This window comes from Megascapheus bottae, chromosome 22, assembly GCF_031878675.1.
Source record: "Megascapheus bottae isolate mThoBot1 chromosome 22, mThoBot2.hap1, whole genome shotgun sequence".
Lineage (NCBI taxonomy): Eukaryota > Metazoa > Chordata > Mammalia > Rodentia > Geomyidae > Megascapheus > Megascapheus bottae.
The window spans coordinates 14,909,946-14,917,310 of NC_143530.1; positions in this window are offsets into that span (position 1 = coordinate 14,909,946).

Below are 7,365 nucleotides of genomic sequence, written 5' to 3' on the forward strand. Positions count from 1 at the left end.
GGTGAGTTCTGCCCTGGGTTGAGGCTCCCAGGCTCGCCCCTCCCCGGTTATCGAGCTGGGTCGGAACGGGGAGCCGGCCGGCTTAGCGCGCGTGGTTCCGCCGTGCGCCCTGCGCTGCAGCGATCCAAAGCCGAAGGTGCTGGGAGGTGGGTGGGGGCCACCGCCCGCCTTCTCCGGCCCCTGGGGCTGCAGCGAAGCTCTGCAAATCTGCCATATGGGAGGAGTTAGCGTTAGGAGGTTTGGGACACGGCGGCAGAGGCAGCCCGGTCCCCGCCCCGCCCGGCGCTCGGCTTCCCGCGTGCTGGAAAGAGAGCAGCAAACTCTGCCGTATCCTCCTTGGACAGGAAGTGGTTTGACTTGTTCCCGGGTTAGGTTTGGTCAATTCTGTATCCTGAGGATTAAACTTGAAAAAAATTCAGGGGCTGGGAGGTTGGCCTAATGGCAGAGTGCTTGCCTAGCGTGCACAAAGACCCGGGTTCGATTCCTTGGTCCCACATACATAGGAAAAAGCCGGAAGTGATGCTGAGGTTCAAGTGGTAGAGCTCTAGCCTTGAGAAAGTCCAAGGACAGTGCTCAGGCCCTGAGCTCAAGCTCAGGACTGGCAGAAAAGAAAAATGCATTAACCCCCCCCCCCCCCACACACACACACATTATTGATAGTCGACTTTTTATTTTAGGGATCTTAGTAGTACCGCTGTTGGGCATTCAGAAACAACGTTACAGTTTGAGAGCCACTAACTGGACTGTCAACTACTTTTAGGCTTGTCTCTGAAGGACTGATGATGGTTTTAGAGGTTTTATTTATTTTGAGGTTTATTATTGGTTTGTAGCATATGTTAGGCACTCCCCCCTTCTGTGTGTATGAGAAATGTGGTTTGAGGATATGACTAGAAGTGCATTTCTGAGGGCATATTAAGAATATCTGGGCACTGGTGGCTTACACCTATAATCCTAGCTACTTAGAAAGCTAAGGTCTAAGTATCACAGAAACCCACTAGGGCAAGAAAGTTTATGAGATATTGCTGTATTACATTTATTGTTGAATCTAAATGCAGGTGTAGACTTTTTCATCAAACTATGTTCCGTAAGCTACTACTAATTAGAATTTGCTTGTAAGGTGAAACTTGTTTTAGTTTGCACTTGTGACTAAAAGAAATAGATTTAAATGTGGACTTAAGATCCCTCCTTAGTACCCGACTGCACTGTTGTAAACTAGTACAACCATTTTGGGCAGTAGTTTGGAGGTTCCTCAAAAAACTAAATATAGATCTTCCTTGTGACCTAGCCATATGACTCCTGGCATCTACCCTGAATGCCATGAGCCAGAATTTGATAAGACACTTGCACATCCATGGTGGGTTTTTTTTTTTTTAAAAAAACTTTATTTATTTTGTGGGTCATGGGGCTTGAACTAGGCTTGGATGCTGTCTCTGAGCTCTTCAGCTTAAGGCTACCACCCTACTCCTGGGCCCGGGCGTTGTCCCTAAACTCTTCAGCTCTAGGCTTCTAGGTTTTCTAAAGGTTAATTGGAGATTAGAGTCTCTGATCCTTGGTCCTTTTGGGCCTTGGCTTTGGACCTTGGCTTTGGTCCTTTTGGGCCTGGCTTTGGACCTTGATCCTCAGATCTCAGCCTTGTGAGTAGCTAGGATTACAGCCATGAGCCACCATACCAGCTTAGTTTATTTGTTTTTGCCAGTCCTGGGGCTTGAACTCAGGACCTGAGCACTGTCTCTGAGCTTCTTTGGCTCAAGGCTTGCACTCTACCGCTTGAGCCACAGTACCACTTTGACTTTTTTTAATGTGGTATGGAGGAATCAAATTTAGGGCTTCATGCATGCTAGGCAAGCACTCTACTACTCAGCCACATTCCTAGCCTATATCCATTCCAAACTAGTCACAATGGCTAAGATAGGGAAACAGCCCAGATGCCCTACAATAGATGAGTGGATGAAAAAATAAAATGCGGTACCTATGCACAATGAAATTTTATATAGCCATTAGAAAGACTGGAATTTTATCATTTGTAGGAAATGGCTGGAACAGGAACACACCATGGTAAGTGAGGTAAGCCAAGCTCTTAGAGACAAATGGCACATGTTCTCGCCAATATGTGGAAATTAGATCTAAAATATACTGGGATATGATAAATTATGTAGGATTCTGGACATACACAGTGAGACAGAAAAAGGACACCCTTAAAAGAGAAACATGAAGGTGCAATCCCTATGTGCCTCTTTTTATTTGCGTAAAATAAAATATGTATCAAGATGAGCTCCAGGGTATGGAAAAGAGATTTCTCTTTAAAATATATATTTTTTGTGTGTTGATTCTGTCTTCTGTTCTTTATGTGTGGTATATTTGTGTGTATATCTGTGGGGGAGGAAGGTATAGAACTCGAGGGGAAAAGGGTGAAAAAGTGCAGTGGTGAAGCTCACTGGACACGGTGGTAAGGAATGATACAACTTATGGGTAGAGAGAGTGAGAGAACGGAAGACACTGTACAAAAGGAAGTTACTCATTACCTGACTTGTGTGTAATTGTAATCCCTCTGTTCATACCTTTGTAATAATAAAGTAATTCTAAAAGTCCCTCTTTACCTTCTGATCATTGACCACACTGGCCATCTGGCTGAGCATCATGATGGCTGATAGGCTTATTACAAACAGACCTCTCACAGAGTCTTGAAATAAAGAATTGTCTATTAATCCTTGAAGAGGAGACAGTGATAGCAGAATCTAGGAAGTCTGGTTTATGTTTTGGTTAGTGAGAGTATGTTCAAGGGCTGGGAGTTTAGCTCAGTGGTAGAGTGCTTGCCTACCATGCACGAAGACGTGGGTTCAATTTCTAGATACCACATACATAGAAAAAGCTGGAAGTGCTGCTGTGGATCAAGTGGCAGAGCTCTACCCTTGAGAAAGCCCAAGGACAGTGCTCAGGCCGAGTCCAAGTCCCAGACTGGGGGGAGAGGGCATTATGCTCAAGAAGCCAGTCAGCTTCAGCACAGTTCAAGTGTTAGTTCCATAAAAGTAAATAGAATGATGTGCTTCCAAACTGAAATGGCACTGGCAGTCCCAAATATGACTTAGTAATGTACTTTGAAGTGGGCGGTGGCTCACGCCTGTAATCCTAGCTATTTAGGAGGCTGGAATCTGAGGGTCAAGGTTCAGAGCCAGCCCAGGTGCAAAAGGACCTGAAAGGGAAGAGAAGTGGAGCTTGTCTCAAAGGGTAGGGCAGTAGCATTGAGCTGAAGAACTCAGGGACAACACCCAGGCCCAGGGGTAGGATGGTAGGCTTGGAGCTCTGTAGCTCAGGGAAAGTGTCCAGGCCAAGTTCAAGCCCCATGATACACACACACAAAAAGAAAGAAATTTACTTTGACCAGAGATGAGCACAGTAGGGGTTTCTTATGGAGTGGTGATACCTTGGCTGTATACCAGAAATCACCTCACCTACCTAACACTTATAGAAAATAAGGGCATTAAGTTGTAGGCCTGAAGCGCCACCTCGTGTTAGCATAGCAGAAGTAACTACACACTTGGGATAGACTGGAGAAGCACTGCATTTATGTATACTCTATCCTTTCCCATAAGAGATTGTCTGCAAACACAGTGGAGGGATGGCCTGTATTGCTGCAAGTTGACACTTTGGACAGCTAAATGGTAATTGACTAAGCATTGGAGGACCATTTTCATTCAGCCATATTTAGGTTCTTGAAATGGACCAATTGCAATTTTAATCTCACATCATTGTCCTGAAATCTGTAAATTTTTTTCCCTTCCTCATCCTCTACCTCTAGTACTTGTACTTTCTTCCTAGGTTAGAGATTCCAAATTAACCAACCTTTTGGTTGTGTCTTTTCTTCTGGTCCTTGTCCAGAATCAAGGCCTCCATGGCTTCTGCCCAGCAGTAGGGGTCATGGATCCCAGCTTGAGCAGCCAGCCTAAGACTCCTCCAATGTGTACATGTTTTTATCTCCCTGTATTATTGAACAAGACGGTCTGCAGTCTACTGCTTACTGAAGGCATGGTGATAAGTCATTCTGGGCAGTCAAGTCCCAGAGCAGCACTGGACTCAAATCCTCCATCGAACTGTGTTCATGGGACAGATGACATGTCTCCCAACATTGTGTTGAAGGAGTCCTCCTGTTCCTTTCTGTAGGAAAACCATTTTTAAACGTGGATGTCAAATTCCTCATCAATCTGGATACTGACCACTGACTTCAGTGGTTCTCATCCTGCTGATCAGCAGGATCACTGGGGGCCACTCTATAGACCCCTATGCCTGGCTACTGGGCACAGAGCACAGGAGCGCTTACTGAACCAGCCCCATGGTGAGGCCACTATGTATGTGCACTCCTGGTGGTGTGATCTGCAGATGAGCACAGTGGCAGCCACTGTTATAAATACAGAGTCTCATGCCCAACTCCCAAATGTCTGTGTCCAAAGTGATAATCCAGGTGCAGGGGGAAGTCTGGGACTTCTGTTGATGTGCTGTATAGAAAGTTCCAGATGCCATGAGTTTGGCCTAGTGGTAGAGTGCTTGCCTAGCATGCACGAAGACCTGGGTTCAATTCCTTGGCATTACATATGTAGGAGGGAAAAAAAGCCGGAAGTGGTGCTGAGGCTCAAGTGGTAGAGCTCTAGCCTTGAGAAAGCCCAAGGACAGTGCTCAGGCCCTGAGCTCAAGCCCAGGACTGGCAAAACAAACAAACAAACAAACCAAAAAGCCTGCAGAACTGCTGTGGAGTTTGGTCTGATCAGATTACTAGCACTGCAGGTCCAATATTCACTTCTGGCTCCCTTTCTTTTTTGGTCAGTTCAGGGGCTTGAACTCGAGGCTTGGGCACTGTCCCTGAGCTTTTTTGCTCAAGACTAATGCTAATGGATATCTCAATTTAATATTTCCTATGCTGAGTGCTCATCTTGTCCTCATAAATAGCCTTGCCAGACTTGCCTGGTTTCCCCCTCTTTCCCTACCACCCTCCCCACCCCATCTCCCTCCTCTCTCTTGTCTTGGGGCCTAGCCACTGTTAATGAGTTTCTTTTGCTGTGGGCTACCTCTCTACCACTTGAGCCACAGTGCCACTTCTAGCTTTTTCTGTGTATGTAGTATTGAGGAATCTGACTCAGGGCTTCATGCATGCGAAGCAAGCAAACATTCTTACCACTAAGCCACATTTCTACTCCTCTACACTATTTTTTGTTATGGTCCTGGGGCTTAGACTCAGGGCCTGGGTGCTGTTCCTGAGCTTTCGTGCTCAAGGCTAGCTCTGTACCGCTTAATCCACTTCCAGCTTTTTTTTTTTCTTCTTAATTGATTATGAGTCTCATGGCCTCTCCTACTGGGCTAGTTTTGAACTATGATCTTCAGATCCTAAGTAGATAGGATCTTATAGGCACAAGCCACTGGTGCCCAGCTCCCAACTCTCTTTTTATGAAACTGTCACTAATGTTTCAACTCTGTTCCTTCTCATATACACGCCCGAGAATCAGGGTTTTAACACATGCATTGAAGTTGGGTATAATGATCAAAACTTGTAGTTTCAGCACTGGGAAAGCTGAGAAAGGGATTCTAAGTTCTAGACCAGATAGGGCTGCACAGATACACCTTGTTTCAAAGCAGAAATGCTGTACAGTCTGGCTTCAAAATAGGCAGAACCCATCACGTTCCCTATTTCTACTGTTCATATCCAAGTACATGACAGCACAGTAAGTGGGGGCAGGGATGCCCCCCCACACACACTGCAATAGGTTTCTGGAATCATCTCCTACACTTTGCAAAGCTGCAGATTCAGGCTGAGATCACCCACAGCCAGAAGCCCCAGTCTCTCAAGAGTCACTCTGAGCTCTGTCCTGGGTGGACTTGAGAGAGGCTTCTCCAAACACCTGGAAGAGACCTCCAGAGACACCGGGTCCTGGTTGAGGACAAATGCTGACTGGTTCCTGGTATTGCCCAGGGCCACTGCCCAAGTGGACAGGACCTGCTGGACACGTCGTGTGTCAGGGACAGTCTTCCCCTCTACGTGTGGAGAGAGAGTGGCTCTTTAACTGTCTTGTGGAGGTGGACCCAGAGCCACTTTCTGACAGCATGTGGGAGGCCTGAGGGCACAGGGCCCTCTGCAGCAGAGGGAGGGTGCTGGGCCGGGTCCCATTTTCCTCTCTTGCTGTGGGAGTGGAGGGGGAGGGGGAGGAGTGCCCGCCGGTACCTGTACGATGCAGCCTGACCTTGCGGAGCTCAGCCAGGCCGGCCTCCACCCTCTTGAGCCTGGTGATATGAGCCGCCTCGTCGGGGCGGTCCAGGAGCTCAAGTCCTGGGTCAGAGGCCAGTCATTGGATGTGAGAACTGCCCCGCCCCGCGGTCAGCCCCACGCCCCGCCCCGCGGTGACCTGGCCTGATCCTGCGGGATGCCGCCCCCTCCCCCCACACGGCTCCGGCCGCCTGGGGGTGAACCTGACCGGAGTCCCCGGGCTCGATCTGGTTTTCAGGAGGACGGGCGGGGTCACCCACTGTCCTTACTCTGGTTGTAGTAGCCCAGCAGCGGCTGCAGGTTTCCCTTTACTCTGTGCACTGCCCTGCACACCCATGGCGCCCGCCGCTCCGGACGTGTGAAAGTACCGCAGCGAGTGGGGTCCTGCAGATGGGAGCGGATAAGACCTGGGTTCAGGCTCGGTGGGGAGAAGGGGTCAGGGGCAAAGTGGGGAGTGAGGAAAGGCCACGGGCGGCGCCCAGACAAGGTGATCGAGGATTGGTCTGGGTGGAGGTGGTGGGAATGTGGCCTTCCGGGTCCTATGCCCCGCACTGTCCCTTTACACCTCATCCTGCCCTGCTCTCTCTCCCCCACGGTTCTCCAGGCCTCCCCTCACAGCTGCTCTCTCCTAGCTCCCCCCACAGGCACCCAGCACTCACGTTCCCAAGTCTGAGCATCTCCGGCGTCTCCCACCCACCTACCCTGCAGCAGCATGACTCCGTGGGAACTATAGCCCAGAACCCCAAGGACACTGATTGGCTCGCTAGGACCCAGATGCCCAATAAGGAATGAGTACTGGTGACGCGTCACCAGTGTCCAGGTAGAAGCGATTGAACTGGATAAAGCCCTTAATGCTGGGCTTTCTGACCCAGTACCAGAGACCCTGAACTGGGGGAGAGAGGCAGGAAGAGCTGGAGACCAGCCTGGGCCACGTAAAGGAGGAGAGAGAGACAGAGACAGAGACAGAGACAGAGACAGAGAAATTTTCCATGCTATGTTTTGAATGTGTCCTCATAAGTTCATGTATTGATAACAATTCCCAAATTTATGCTAATGGTATTTGAAAGTTGGTTTCGGGAGGTTAATTAGAATTAAATGAGAGCAGGAGGATTGTTTTT